Genomic DNA, 15,327 nt, shown 5'->3' on the forward strand with positions numbered 1-15,327 from the left:
AAACCAGCTCTACACGCCACAGGGGGCCCAGTGTTGTTTATACCTGTGTGCTCATTAATTTAAGGGCTTAGATCAGCGGGTGCACCTGTGCACCCATAGCCTCTCCTACTGATGGGAAGATGCAATTCTTAATGAAAGCTCAGCCGTTTCCTTCCCCGTCAATTTGACAAGGCAACCATTGAAGCTGAGCCTCGCTGAGATGGGCTGCTTGGCTAGTTTATTCTCACATTTTATAAGATTGCATCTTAAAACTCTGCCCTGGGCAAGAACAAAGGGCACCATTAAAAAGAGACCTGGCCTCCCAACCTGGCTCTTGGGTCTCTCAGGTGCCCATTGCACCAGCTTCTCATTAAAAAAGGGAAGAATCTGGAACTCTGATTCCTGGAAGAAAATGTACTCATAGCTGCTTCACTGGATTCAGCATTCTCTAAGCGACTTTTAATTAGCTGGAAATCTAAGGTGACTTTAAATGTGCAGGTGGGTAAGCATTAGAGACTTTCTGGAAGAGGAATAATGAAGAAAGCTCATTAAGTTAAGACCTTAGCCACCAAGCTATGTGATACCGTATTACACAGATTCTCTGTATCTGTTCATCCTCGGCACACCGCAGTAGCAGGAGGATGACAATCACCCAGTGAGTGCAAACGTTCCGATGTTGCGATAAAGAATGGCTAACAATTACTATTATTACAGCAGACAACAATGCTGTAGGTGTCTCTCATGTAGAAACACCCACGTACAAAGACAGAAACCCTACAGTGAAGGCGACACGGTCTTCCACACCACACTCAACCCTACTCCAACAATTATGATCTAAACATACAAACAGGGGACAAATTCTGAAATGCACGCTTTGCTCACTGTCCTGGCATGCCTGATAGAATTGCTTCTGGGGACTGAGGTTATGCTCTAAAACAGTTTCTGCTTTAATCAAATAGTCCCTGGGAGAAGTCTACCATGAATACCACCTAAGAACTGCTGACTCCAAAGAGTTTTAACAAACCATTGAGAATGCTAAATCTATGGTAATATTTCAAAATAAAAAGTTATGGTCAATTCTTGTTATTGGAGGTAGTTATGTTTAACGAACACTGAACTTTTGGTGATTTAGAGGACACTGCAGTTTTCATGCCTAAGGGTGACAATTAGGGACAACAGGTGGCCCTGGATGCAAAGGGGTACAAGGGGTAGAATCTGAGTCGAAAGAATGACGGCGTATGGTGCCCCATGATCACATTAATGTACACAGCTATGATTTAATAAAAAAAAAAAAAGAAAGAAAGAATGACGGCCCCTCTGACACGCCATGAGATGTGCCTAGTATTCCAGTTACTGTATGTCTCGCCAGTTGAGTGGAAGAGCGCATGAGACACTCCCCAGTACAACGGGAGCCTCCCACAAAGCAAGCGTCAAGAAATCCTTGTTTCATGAAAACTGTTAAGTCATCAAAAGGAAGGAGATTCTGACACAGGCTACCGCGAGGATGAACCTTGGGGACATGATGCTAAGTGAAATAAGCCAGTCACACAACGCCACATCCTATGTGATTCCACTCACAGGAGGCCCCGGGTGCCAGGGGCTGGGGAAGGGGTGGAGAGCTAGTGTTTCACGGGAACATAGTTTCAGTTTGGGAAGATGAGAAGCTTTTGGAGATGGAGGGTGGCGATGGTTGCACGACATTGTGAATGTGGCTTAATGCCACTAAACCATATACTTAAAAATGGTTAAGATGGTACACTGCATATTATATATATATTTTATCACAATTAAAGAAAAAGAAGGCATTGTTTCTTTGTGGTGATAGAACAGTTTGGTCTTCACTGTGGTGCTGGTTATTCGAATCCAGACATGGATGGATTGTGGTTACGTGTAGTTACGTACATGGGAACTGTCTGGACTATTTTTGCAACTTCTTGTGAGTCTTAGACTATTTCAAAATACAAAGTTACGGTCAATTCTTGTTATTGGAGGTGGTTATGTTTAGCAACACTGAGCCGTTGCCTTCTAAGGCTGGGTTCCCGAGAGGCCACAGCCAGAACAAATTCTCACCCAGTCAGTGCTCGGCCTCATCGTGCCTGTGTCTTCTGACAGACGCTCACCCCACACGCACTGTGGGGTCACGACCACTGAGCTGGCGGCCACAGCGCCGGCACCCAGGCCTGCATGCAGCTTCCTAACACGTGGATTTTCTCCCCTCTGAGGCTCCTCACAGCCTCCTTGCACTCAGAAACATGAGATAGCTTTTTGGCACTGTGCTTGGGAGCTATTTTCAACAGGAAAATCACCAAGAAAAAGCAAAAAATGCACAGAGCATGGCACCTGATACACTGCAAAAAGGACACAGAGGCCGAGGGTCAGCAACATCATTTAACCTTGTCCGAGCCACTCAGATTTTACACCATTCTGCTCAAATCCACAAATGAACTTCAAAGTCCCATGAACATGGGGTTATAAATGAACATGATTTGGGGGTTATAAATAAACTTTAGCAGGTAGATAAATCTGCAAATATAGCACTGGGGAATAATGAGGGCTAACTGCATATAAATAAGTTGAAGGAGGAGTTATAATTCAGAACACTCTTGTTTGCTCACGTACCTACTGTATTTCTTTTCCTTTTTTAATTTTTTTGAGACAGAGTCTCACTATGTCATCCTCGGTAGAGTATCATGGCGTCACAGCTCACGGCAACCTCAAATTCTTGGGCTTAAGGCGATTCTCTTGCCTCAGCCTCCCAAGTAGCTGGGACTACAGGCGCCCGCCATAACACCCAGCTTTATTTTTGTTGCAGTTGTGGTTGTTTAGCAGGTTCGGGCGGGGTTTGAACCTGCCAACCCCAGTGTATGTGGCTGGAGCCCTAACCACTAAGCTATAGGTGCCAAGCCCCCTACTGTATTTCCTTAACCACTGAGAATTCTCTGCTTTTCTTTATAATTTATTGCACAAACATTTCTGAAAAATGATCCAACATGGCCATCTATTTGGTGGTAGAGAGGAGAATTTTCAAAGAAAGATTTAATGATGCACACTTAGCAGCTAATGTCACCTACTGAGATAAGTTATTCTTCCTCTGGAGTGGTCTACAGCTCCCCACTTGTCCCTGACAAATTGAGACTTTTCAAATAAGAGGTGAACCAGCCACAAATCATCTTCCTGGAGCACAGGCAGCCTGAGACATGAGTCAGTGGCTCTGCCACAGATCAGCTGTATCGGTCGTTGTCAATCATGTCTTTTTTTTTTCTCTTAGAGACGGGGTCTCACTCTGTCTGTCACCCAGGCTGCAGTGTAGTGGCCCTATCACAGCTCACTTCAGCCTTGGAACTCCTGGGCTTAAGCTATCCTCCTATCTCAGCCACCTGAGAAGCTAGGACTAAAGGAGCATGCCACTGTGCCCTGCTAATTTTTTTATTTTTTGTATAGACAGGGTCTCACCATGTTGCCCAGGCTGGTCTCAAACTCGGGGCCTCAAATAATTCTCCTGCCTGGGCCTTGCTGAGTACTGGGATTACCTGAGAAAGCTACCAACCCTGGTCTCAATCATGTCTTTTTATTCTGTAGTTTTGATGCTTTGATATCTTATGGCCATGCTGAACCATAGAGACAGCCCCACCCAAGGCCGGGCAATTTCTAGAGTAGTCAAGAGCTCGCCATGAGTTCAAACCAGCCATCCTGGTTTAGCCCTCAAACACCTCCCTTCTTGGGCTCTCACACCCCAGGTCACGACTATCCTATCCTCATTGCCCTATGGTCAGGTTCCAGATAACCAGGGCCCAATTCTGAGCCTGCCCACACTGCTTTCCCTATTCCTTCCCATGGAAAACACAGTGAGGCTCCTGCCCACACTTTCTCCTCTGCCCCCACCAGCCCCGTGCAGCCCTGCTTCCTGCTCCCGGGAGACCATGAGCATAAACTTCCTTGTTTGTGACAGTCATCTTTCTATATCTGTGTGTGTTACTGCACCTGGGTAAAAGAGATCCCAGATATCCTGAAAATGCCAGTGGAGACTCTATCTCAAAAAACCCTTGTCCTGCTGTAGCTTCCTGCCACCTAGATGAAGGATTCCACCCCCATGCTGAACCTCGAGTGTGTGGCACAAGTGAAGAATGATGCAGCTGCTTTGGGAAACAGTCTGGCAGTTCCTCGAATGGTTAGACAGTATAGTTACTATGTGAGCCAGCAATTCCATTCCCGGATGTATGCCCAGGAGAAATGAAAGCTTACGTCCACAGCAGCATGCCACAAGGTTGCTGGGAGGAGAATACAAGCCCAGACGTCCATCAGCTGGAGAGCTGAATCCTTCATATGATGGGACCTTATTCAGCCATAAGAATGCAGTACAGATGAGTGCTCAGCGTGGATAACCCTGGAAACACCACACTCAGAAGCTGAAGCCAGAGACCAAACATCCATAAAGAATGTCCAGAACAGGCAAATCCACAGAGACAGAAAATAGGTTAGTATTTGCCAAGTTGGGGGGTGATGGCTAACGGGGTCTCTCCTCTGTGCTCTAAAACTGACCATGGTGACTCTGTGAATATACTGTGAGCTGCTAACTGAAAACGAATGATGTGTGTGGTCTGGGAATGACATCTCTCCATACACCTGCCAAACAGACACAGCACAGCCACCTTTCTGCAGGAGGACTAGACATCTCATTTGTCTTTTAACAAGCAGCATGAGTCACTCTGCTCTTGGCTCAGAGAGTGACAGGAGGATACATCCATGTCCTGCCACCCCATCTCCTGCAGCAGATGGCCAGGCACTCGGGGCAGGTGTTGTCCAGCACTATCTATGCAGCCAAGAGAGCCACTTGGAGCCTAATTAGCACATTTGCCTACTGCCGAGAGGTGCCATCGACCAGCAATCAGCGTGCAGCTGCCTGCTGTGGCAACCGTGCCACAGAACTGTTTCTGTGAGGGGACCCAGAGAAAAGGCAGGAATAAAAATAAAAAGTGAACAGAGAAAATGAAAAAAGTGGTTGGGCTCGAGAAGGGGAAATATATCCCATTCTGAACAATGGACACAGACAGGGACCTGTGCTTAGGATGAGTTTTTTAAACTTGTTTGTCTTGGTTTCTTGAATTAAACAGCAGTGTCTCCGAGCGATCAGATGACAGACTGTGTGACAGGTGCCAGGATTCTGCCAGCTACAAGGCTTTATCTGGGCAAAAGATCCCACACTATTTTTTTTGTGCTGTTTTCTTTCTTGTGTGACTGTCAGTCTCTCATAAATCCTGTGAGTCACAGGCTTTTCTGATACACAAACATAGTCTCTACTAGCTCATGCAGGAAGACCCACCAAAAATTACACAAGCAAAGCTGAGCGATTATGAACCTGCGGAGAGGAAGTCTTGAGGAAGCCAGACACACCACGTTAAGTGACCACCTCACTGGTTCTAACAATCTCTTATATAATCTAGAAGCAAACTGGCTTCTAGGAATACCAACTTGTAGGCAAGAACTGTCTATTTTAGAATGGCCCACATCACAAAATCTCAAAACTGCAGATGCTGGCGTGGATGTGGAGAGAAGGGAACACTTTTACACTGCTGGTGGGACTGCAAACTAGTACAACCTTTCTGGAAGAAGTATGGAGAAACCTCAAAGCACTCAAGCTAGACCTCCCATTTGATCCTGCAATCCCATTACTGGACATCTACCCAGAAGGAAAAAAATCCTTTTATCATAAGGACACTTGTACTAGACTGTTTATTGCAGCTCAATTTACAATCGCCAAAATGTGGAAACAGCCTAAATGCCCACCAACCCAGGAATGGATTAACAAGTGTCGTATATGTATACCATGGAATACTATTCAGCCATTAAAAAAAATGGAGACTTTACATCCTTCGTATTAACCTGGATGGAAGTGGAAGACATTATTCTTAGTAAAGCATCACAAGAATGGAGAAGCATGAATCCTATGTACTCAATTTTGATATGAGGACAATTAATGACAATTATGGTTATGGGGGGGGAAAAGAAAGAGGGAAGGAGGGAGGGGAGTGGGGCCTTGGTGTGTGTCACAGTTTATGGGGGCAAGACATGATTGCACGAGGGACTTTACCTAACAATTGCAATCAGTGTAACCTGGCTTATTGTACCCTCAATGAATCCCCAACAATAAAAAAAAAAAAAAGTTTATAAATAAAAAAAAATAAAATAAATTGTGGTATATGTACACCATGGAATACTATGCAGCCTTGAAGAAAGATGGAGACTTTACTTCTTTCATGTTTACATGGATGGAGCTGGAACATATTCTTCTCAGTAAAGTATCTCAAGAATGGAAGAAAAAGTATCCAATGTTCTCACCTCTACTATGAAACTAATTTAGGACCTTCACATGAAAGCTATAACCCAGTTACAACCTAAGAATAGGGGGAAAGGGGAAAGGGTGGGGAGGGAGTGGGGAGGGTGGTAGAGGGAGGGGCATTGAAAGGATCACACCTGCGGTGCATCTTACAAGGGTATATGTGAGGCTTGGTAAATGTGGAATGTAAATGTCTTAGCAAAGTAACTAAGAAAATGCCAGGAGGGCTATGTCAACTAATGTGATGAAAATGTGTCAAATGGTCTATGAACCAAGTGTATGGTGCCCCATGATCATATTGATGTACACAGCTATGATTTAATAAAAAAAAAAAAAAAGAAAAAAAAAAGAACTTTTTTTTTTTTTTTTGAGACAAATCACCAGGAAGTTTAATTCAACGCACAAAATATTTTTTCAACAATATATCCATTTTTATATGGACATATAAAAACACCTGAAAACTAAATTTAACGATTAAATGTATGGGTACATGAAGATACAGTGTGTGTAGCAAAAGCACTTGCTAGAAGAAAAGGCAAAGAATGACTATACATAATCATTCAGGGGCCTGCCTTGAGTATAACTGGCATAGATAGATACCTAAACCACGGGTTACAGTTGAGGAAAAGTCTCCTGATAGGGCCACAGCACCTGAAAGTCAACCATCATTGTTTTCCCTAGTCAACTCTTTCCAAATTCAAATGCTAAGTTATAGACTCTGGCTGTTTGTCAATGGTAAAGGGATCCCAAACATCTTTCAAAGGCTCCTGGGCTCTGGTATACCTGTCCCTGCAGTTTTCTGCAAAAGGGCATTTGAGAAACAAATGGATGTGTACAATGTGAGGGTGTTCAGCATGCCCCCTAGGTGAAGGGCTCAAACTACAACCGGAATTTTTCCTTAGAAAGGAAAATAATGTACCCTAAACATTTGTACCCTTTCATTAATCTGAAATTAAAAAAAGAAACAAACAAACAAAGAAAAAAATGGGGCAGGGTACTGTGGCTCATGCCTATAATCCCAGTACCTTAGGAGGCTAAGCGGAGAGGATTTCTTGAGGCCAGAAGTTCAAGACCAACCTGGGCAACACATTGAGATCCCATCTCTAAAAAAATAAATAAAAATAAATTAGGCGCTTGTGGTAGCTTGTACCTGTAGCTCCACTACTTGGGAAGCTGAGGTGAGGGGATTAAGTGAACTCAGGAGTGTGAGGCTGCAGTGAGCTGTGATCATGCCATTGCACTCCAGCCTGGGCAAGAGAGAGAGACCTTGTCTCAAAAAGAAAAAAAAAATTGAAAAGAATAAATGGAGCAGACAAGGGTCATCTGCAAGCTGGTAAGAAACAGCAGTTTTTTTTTTTTTTAAAACTCATGTTTAGTGAGGTTTTGCGTCCCCATCCACCCACCTGTTCTTTGTTTCAGCCAAGACTTTTCATTCAGGCTAAGAGTGTGACCTGGCTCTGGAGAGTTCTAGCAAGAGCTAGATTACCAGCAAGTGTTCAAGAGACAATTAAAGAAAATTTGATGCAAAGTGAGGTTTTCAGTTCACAGTTCCTCGCTTTTCAGCCACCTGAGAATGGTCTAAATCGATGAGAAGATAACTCATTGATTTCTCTGCCCTGCCTCATTCTGATGTTACACAAGCAAGATAGTATAAAAAGTAATAAAAATATAGAGGTTAAAAAAACCCTTAATTCTGTGCTTCAGGGTACAAAAGAAAAAAAAGACATCTTGCAGCTTAGAAGATGAGTCAGAAATCCTTCCTCTCCTGGTACTATCCAATAAAAAAACCACATATATACACAAGCCACATACCCGAAAGCACATGTCAAACCCAACGAACAACATTAAAAAAACTGTGGCAAAAATCACAGCGGCGCCTGTGGGCTCAGTTGGTAGGGCGCTGGCCCCATATACCGAGGGTAGCGGGTTCAAACCCAGCCCCGGCTGAACTGCAACCAAAAAATAGCTGGGCGTTGTGGCGGGCGCCTGTAGTCCCAGCTACTCGGGAGGCTGAGGCAAGAGAATCACTTGAGCCCAGGAGTTGGAGGTTGCTGTGAGCTGTGTGATGCCACGGTACTCTACCGAGGGCCATAAAGTGAGACTCTGTCTCTACAAAAAAAAAAAAAAAAAATCACAGAGGCGGCTATAGTTAACTGAGCACTAACTATGTTACAGGCTGTGCGCTGAGCCCCTTACACTTCTGAACTCCTTCCATCCTCACAATGACTCAGTAGTAGGCACTGCTGTTATTTTGTCACTGTATAGTTACATTGTTTTACAAAGTTGAGAAAACAGGCATGGATTTGCCTGAGGTTATAGCTAGTGAGTAGCAGAGCTGAGACTTGAGCCTAATTTGGTTCTTGAATTCAAAGTGGATTCCAAGTTTTGGTGTCAATAACTATCACCCTGTATATAGAGATTTGTATAATTTTCAGATCCTTCATCTTGGGCATCATGATAGTATATTACACACTGAAAAACTTGTGAGGTCTATCACATACAGGAAAGTACTCAAACAAATATACAGCTCAAAAAATTAGAACAAAGGGGCAGTGTCTGTGGCTCAGTGAGTAGGGCGCTGGCCCCATATACCAGAGGTGGCAGGTTCAAAGCCAGCCCTGGCCAAAAACTGAAAAAAAAAAAAAAAAAAAAAAAAAAAAAAAAAAAAAAAAATTAACAACTAAAAAAATGGAATTGGAATTTTACGGGCGGCGCCTGTGGCTCAGCGGGTAGGGCGCCGGTCCCATATGCCGGAGGTGGCGGGTTCAAACCCAGCCCCGGCCAAATTAAAAAAAAAAAAAAAAAAAAAAAAAAAATTAGAACAAAGTACATATGTGAACACCCACCATTCAGTCAACAAACTGAGCCCTGCCAGTACTTGGGAACCTTCTTCATCTCCCTCGAATGTCACGGCACCGCCTCCTGTTCTCACAGGTGTGACTACTGTTCTCACTTCTAACAACGTAGTTTGACTTTGCCTGAGTTTGAATTTGATATAAATGGAATCATGTGCATTCTTTTTATGTCTAGCTTAACATCGAGGGGGTTCATCAATGCACAACATAAAGATCATGGTATTTATCTTGACTACGTGAGGGTGTGTGCAGAAAACTTTAAAAAAAAAAAAGAAAATGCTGGCTGGGTGCGGTGGCTCATGCCTGTAATCCTAACACTCCGGGAGGCTGAGGAGCGTGGACTGCCTGAGCTCAGGAGTTCGAGACCATCCTGAGCAACAAGATGACCCCATTCTATTAAAAATAAAAAAATTACCAGACATTGTGGCACAAGCCTGTAGTCCCAGCTACTCAGTAAGGCTGAGGCAAGAGGATCGCTTGAGCCCAAGAGTTTGAGGTTGCTGTGAGCTGTGATGCCACTGCACTCTACTCAGGGTGACTGAGTGAGACATTGTCTCAATAAAATAAAATAAATAAACAAACAGAGAAATATAAATAATCCATAATCCCACCAACCAGAGTTCATTGCTGCTGGTATGAATACTTTTATAAGTTGAGAAATAAAGTTTATTAACAAGTGATCCTGAAATTCCTTCCCTGGAGCAAAAAGGATAATATTAACAGAGATATATATATATATATATATATATAGATATTTTTAATGTAACAATTATATAGGACATGTGTGTTATACCAGTAAGGAATATGGTTGTAGATCATGACACTACATATCGTATTTTGTAATTACTCTATGGATAATGCTGCAAATCAGAAATTGAAAGAACAATGATGGCCACATTATAGGTAAAGAAAAAAGGGCCTCAACATAGACTTTACACTTTCGCAGAACTCAAAAGACTGTAGATTTACATGGAAAATGTAAAACTATAAAACTTTTCACAGGTAGCATAGGGGAGTATCTTCAGAAATTGACCATTGGTGAAGAGTTCTTTAAGACGACACCCAAAGCATGATCTACAAAAAAAATCTGTGAATTGACTTCATCAAAATGAAAAACGTTAAGAGGACAAAAAGACAAGCTACAGGATGGGAGAAAACATTCAAAAACTACTTATCTGGCAAAGGGCCAGTATCTATGGGGTCTGACAATTAAGTTTGTGAACGAAACCTAGAAAAAATATCACTACAGTCATCTTTGAAGTACCCCTCTTGGCCAGCTGGTGACTATAGTGATATTCAGCAATAGAAGTATGTAGCACCTTTTCTAGGATAAATTTGTAAACTTATTAGACCTCATAAAATACATAAAAAGCTTTCAAAACTCAATAAAAATACAAACAATCAGTTTAGAAAATGGGTAGAAGAGGTGAAGACACATTTCACTGAAGAAAATATAAAGACGGCAAATAAGCATAAGAAAAGATGATGACATCAGTAGCCACTAGGGAAATGCAAATTAAAACCACTGTGAGGGTGGTGCCTGTGGCTCAGGGAGTAGGGCGCTGGTCCCATATACCAAGGGTGGCAGGTTCAAACCCAACCCTGGTCAAAAAACTGCAAAGAAAAAAAAAAAAAAAACCACTACCACTGTGAGATACCACTAGCAGAGTGGCTAAAATGAAAAAAATGACAGCTCTAAATGCAGGTGAGGATGTGTATAAATTGGGACACTCTTTCACTCCCAATGGGAATGTAAAGGGGAGCAGCCACTCTGGAAAACAGCTGGGAAGTTAAAAAAAAAAAAAAAGCTAAATAACTCCAACTCCTGGATATTTATCTCAGAGAATACAAAACTTATGTACAAAACATGTACAATTCCAATTACTCTGATTTTTATATGAATAGATCACAGTATTGCATGTATTCCCAAAGTGTGTCTATCCATTACGTACCTATGGAAAACAATAAAAAAGGGAAAATTACCCAGTCCTAAAATAGAGACCAAAATCCTTGTTCATCCCATTACGAAACTTAGTTAAACTATCTGGACGTTCATATACCAACAACATGGAGGGCTCTGCGGGTATTACCCAGAATGAAAACAACTCAAAGGCCACTGTCTGATTCCATTTAAATAATATTCTTGAAATGACAAAATTATATAGATGGAGAACAGATCAGTGGCTGCCAGGGGTTAGTGAAGGTGGAGGGCAGGACAGTGTGACTATAAAGACAGGAAGCTCCAGGGCGACCTTTGGGTGGTGGAATAATTCTGCATCTTGATGATAATGGTGAGGGTGGTTACAGGAATCTACATGTGATAACAATGGCTCAGAACTAGTTTCACATTGGCCCATGGCAATTTCCTGGCTTTGATATCCTATTATAGTTAGGTGAGGTTTATTAACCTTTGGGGGGAACAGGGCAAAGGGTACTAGGAACCTCTCTGTACTACCTTTGCAATTTATAGCAAGTCTAGCCTCAGCCTCCTGAGTACCTGTGACTACAGGCACCCACCACAATGCCCGGCTAGATTTTTTTTTTTTTTTTTGGCCGGGGATGGGTTTGAACCTGCCACCTCCAGCACATGGGACCGGCGCCCTACTCCTTGAGCCACAGGCGCCGCCCCGATTTTTTTTTTTTTTTTAAGAGACAGTGTCTCACTCTTTCTCAGGCTGGTCTCCAACTCTTGAACTCAAGTGATCTACCCGCCTTGGCCTCTCAAGAGTGCTAGGATTACAGGTGTGAGCCACTGCACCCAGCCTCTATGATCATTTTAAAAGTCTGAAGTCAATACAAAAGCACCAACAGTAACAACAGAAAACAGAAAGATCACTCGTGTCTAATATCTTAGTCAGCTTGGGCTGCCATAACAAAATACCATTAACTTGGCTTAAACAGCAAAAATTTACCGCTTACAGCTCTAAGGGACAGGAAGTCCCAGCTCGAGGTGCTGGGTGGTTGGGTTCCTGGTGAGGGCTCTCTCTTCCTTGCTTGTAGACCGCACCTTCTTATTGTGTCCTTACGTGGTGGAGAGAGAGTAAGCTCTCCAGTATCTCTTCTTACAGCACTAATCCCATAGTGGGTGCCCCACCCCATGACCTCATCTAACCCTAACTACTTCCCAAAGGCCTCTTCTCCAAATACCTTCCCATTGGGAGTTAGGGCTTAACATATAAATTTGGGGGTGGCAGATGTAAATCTGTTCATAGTACCCAATGATGAATAAAAGTACGTTTCCAGAGAATTCAACTAAATACAGAATCTCTCATATCACCTGGTGGATGCTTCACTTACACCAGTGGTTCTCAACCTTCCTAATGCCGCAATGTGGTATGGCTGCAGGATGGTAGGCATTTTGTCACTTATTTTCAAAATGACACCAAACTTTGAATGTCATGTTACATCTATAAATCATTTTATGCTGCACTATGAAAGAGCGTGGCTTTTCAGTCTTTGAGTCACAGAAAAATATTTAGTGCCTGTTTCCCCATGCTGCTGTGATTGGCGGTGTGTTCTCAGTGAGTAAGTCAAGCAGTCAGCTCTGATGTCTTAACATCTATCTGGGAAGAGTAATTCCTAATTCTGCAATGTATTTTCTTTTTTTTTTTTTTTTTGTAGAGACAGAGTCTCACTTTATGGCCCTCGGTAGAGTGCCGTGGCCTCACACAGCTCACAGCAACCTCCAACTCCTGGGCTTAAGCGATTCTCTTGCCTCAGCCTCCCGAGTAGCTGGGACTACAGGCACCCGCCACAACGCCCGGCTATTTTTTGGTTGCAGTTTGGCCGGGGCCGGGCTTGAAACCGCCACCCTCGGCATATGGGGCCGGCGCCCTACCGACTGAGCCACAGGCGCCGCCCCGCAATGTATTTTCATTGTTAAAAAGGGGTCTTGACCCACAGGTTGAGAACCGCTGACTTAGCAAGCCTCCTTTTACCCTTCAGAGGGAAGACTGGTGAAGGTGACCAACAAGTGACCAATGACCTCCTTGGGTAGTTCTAATGGCCCAGGAAGAGGGCCTGTCAGTTACCTGCAGGGTTGTCCTTTCTAACAGAACAGACTTGGCTGGGTGCAGTCACTCACACCTGTAATCCTGGCACTTTGGGAGGCTGAGCTGAGAGGACCCTTTGAGGCCAGGAGTTTGAGGCTGCAATGAGGTACGATGACACCCCTGCACTAGCCCAGGCAATGCAGCAAGACCCTGTCTCAAAAAAGAAGGAAGGAAGGAAGGAAGGAAGGAAGGAAGGAAGGAAGGAAGGAAGGCAGGCAGGCAGGCAGGCAGGCAGACTTCAAAACATTTGGAGAGGGTAACTGGGGATGAGAAGTAGCTGAGGCCCTCCTAGTCAATTCCTTTAATTTTGAGAGACAAAAAACAAGTATAAAAGTAGAGGAGAAAAACGCAAATGACAAGCTAAGTAACCAATGGGACATGGGGCTGGTGACCGACAGAGAGTACTTTCTCCTGGGTAGAAAACTGGTGACTGTGTATGGCAGCTGCTCCAGGTGGCATCATGTACAACAGAAATGAGCAAATGTGCGGATATTTAGAAACCCCTGGCTTTGCCCCACTACCAATTGTCCTGACCATGCAGCTCAAAATCAAAGGCCTTGCAGGAGGGCCTCAGAATAGCACCTCTGACAGGTGGCGGGGCTGGGACTGTGGGGTCTCAGGTGTCCCTTCTGTTTCCCAGAGGGCATCTGTGGCCAAGGGACACCTGGACATACCCAGACTGTCATAATGCTAAGGTGAGAGCCTCTCCTGGAATGAAAGGGGCTGAGTTCTTTGGGTCTCCTTTTTCCTTTCTTATATGTTTTATTTATTTTTTTTTATTGTGGTTAAATATATATACACATATATCATCACCATTAGTAAGTACACAGTTCAGTGTGTACTTCACGATGTTCTGTAGCCGTCACCATCATCCATCTATACCCCAAACTTTTTCATCATCTGTAACAAAAAAACCCTGTAAAAACCCTGAACCTACTGAACGCTTGTTCTCTTTTCCCTTCTGCAGCCCCTGGCAACCTCTATCCTACATTCTGTCTCTATGGGTTTCCTAGTCTACCTCATGTAGTTGGAACCCTGCAGGAGTAGCCCTTCAGTTGTGTGACACTGCACTCAGCACATTTCCAAGGTTTGTTCATGTCATGGACTGAAGGCTTGTGTCTACCCCAAATCCACACGTTGAAGCTCTGTCTCTCAGTGTGGCTGTATTTGGAGAAGAGGCCTCAAAGAAGGAATTAAGGATCAGTGAACTCATAGGATGGGCTCTGACCGACAGGATTAGTGTTCTGAGACAACACACCAGAGAGCCTTCACTCTCTCTCCCCCCACTCTTTCGCAAGTGCATAAAGCAGAGACCTCACCAGAAACCAAATTATTGGTACCTTGATCACAGACTCCCGACCTCCACAACTGTGAGAAAGGGAATTTCTGTCATATGCAATCCACCTGGTCTATGGTATTACATTACAGCAGCCTGAACACACTAGGACAGATGGCTTTGTTCAAAAACAGAAACCTGAGTAATAACAACAGTGGGACCTGATGAGTCCAGGAAGACATGAGAGCCGTCTCCTCACTGATGATTGAGAGTGTGATCTCTCCTCATTGACGGCTGAGAGTGACGTGATCTCTCCTCAATGACGGTTGATAGTGATGTGATCTCTCCTCAGTGACGGTTAGAGTGACGTGATCTATCCTCAATGACAGTTGAGAGTGACGTGATCTCTCCTCATTGATGGTTGAGAGTGACGTGATCTCTCCTCACTGACGGTTGAGAGTGACGTGATCTCTCCTCACTGATGGTTGAGAGTGACGTGATCTCTCTTCAATGACGGTTAGAGTGATGTGATCTCTCCTCAATGATGGTTGAGAGTGATGTTATCTCTCCTCACTGACAGAGTGACATGATCTCTCCTCAATGACAGCTGAGAGTAACGTGATCTCTCCTCACTGACGGTTTAGAGTGATGTGATCTCTCCTCATTGACGGGTAAGAGTGATGTGATCTCTCCTCACTGACGGAGTGACGTGATCTCTCCTCAATGACGGCTGAGAGTAACGTGATCTCTCCTCACTAACGGTTGAGAGTGATGTGATCTCTCCTCATTGGCGGGTAAGAGTGATGTGATCTCTCCTCAATGACGGAGTGA

At 43.8% G+C, this 15,327-nt stretch overlaps 1 protein-coding gene across 1 annotated transcript in view; it reads right to left on the bottom strand.

Annotated features, from left to right (window-relative positions):
* Positions 1 to 15,327, bottom strand: part of ARHGEF18 (Rho/Rac guanine nucleotide exchange factor 18) — a 70,581-nt gene that overhangs the window by 25,870 nt on the left and 29,384 nt on the right. The window lies entirely within an intron of this gene.

Source organism: Nycticebus coucang, chromosome 3, assembly GCF_027406575.1.
Source record: "Nycticebus coucang isolate mNycCou1 chromosome 3, mNycCou1.pri, whole genome shotgun sequence".
Lineage (NCBI taxonomy): Eukaryota > Metazoa > Chordata > Mammalia > Primates > Lorisidae > Nycticebus > Nycticebus coucang.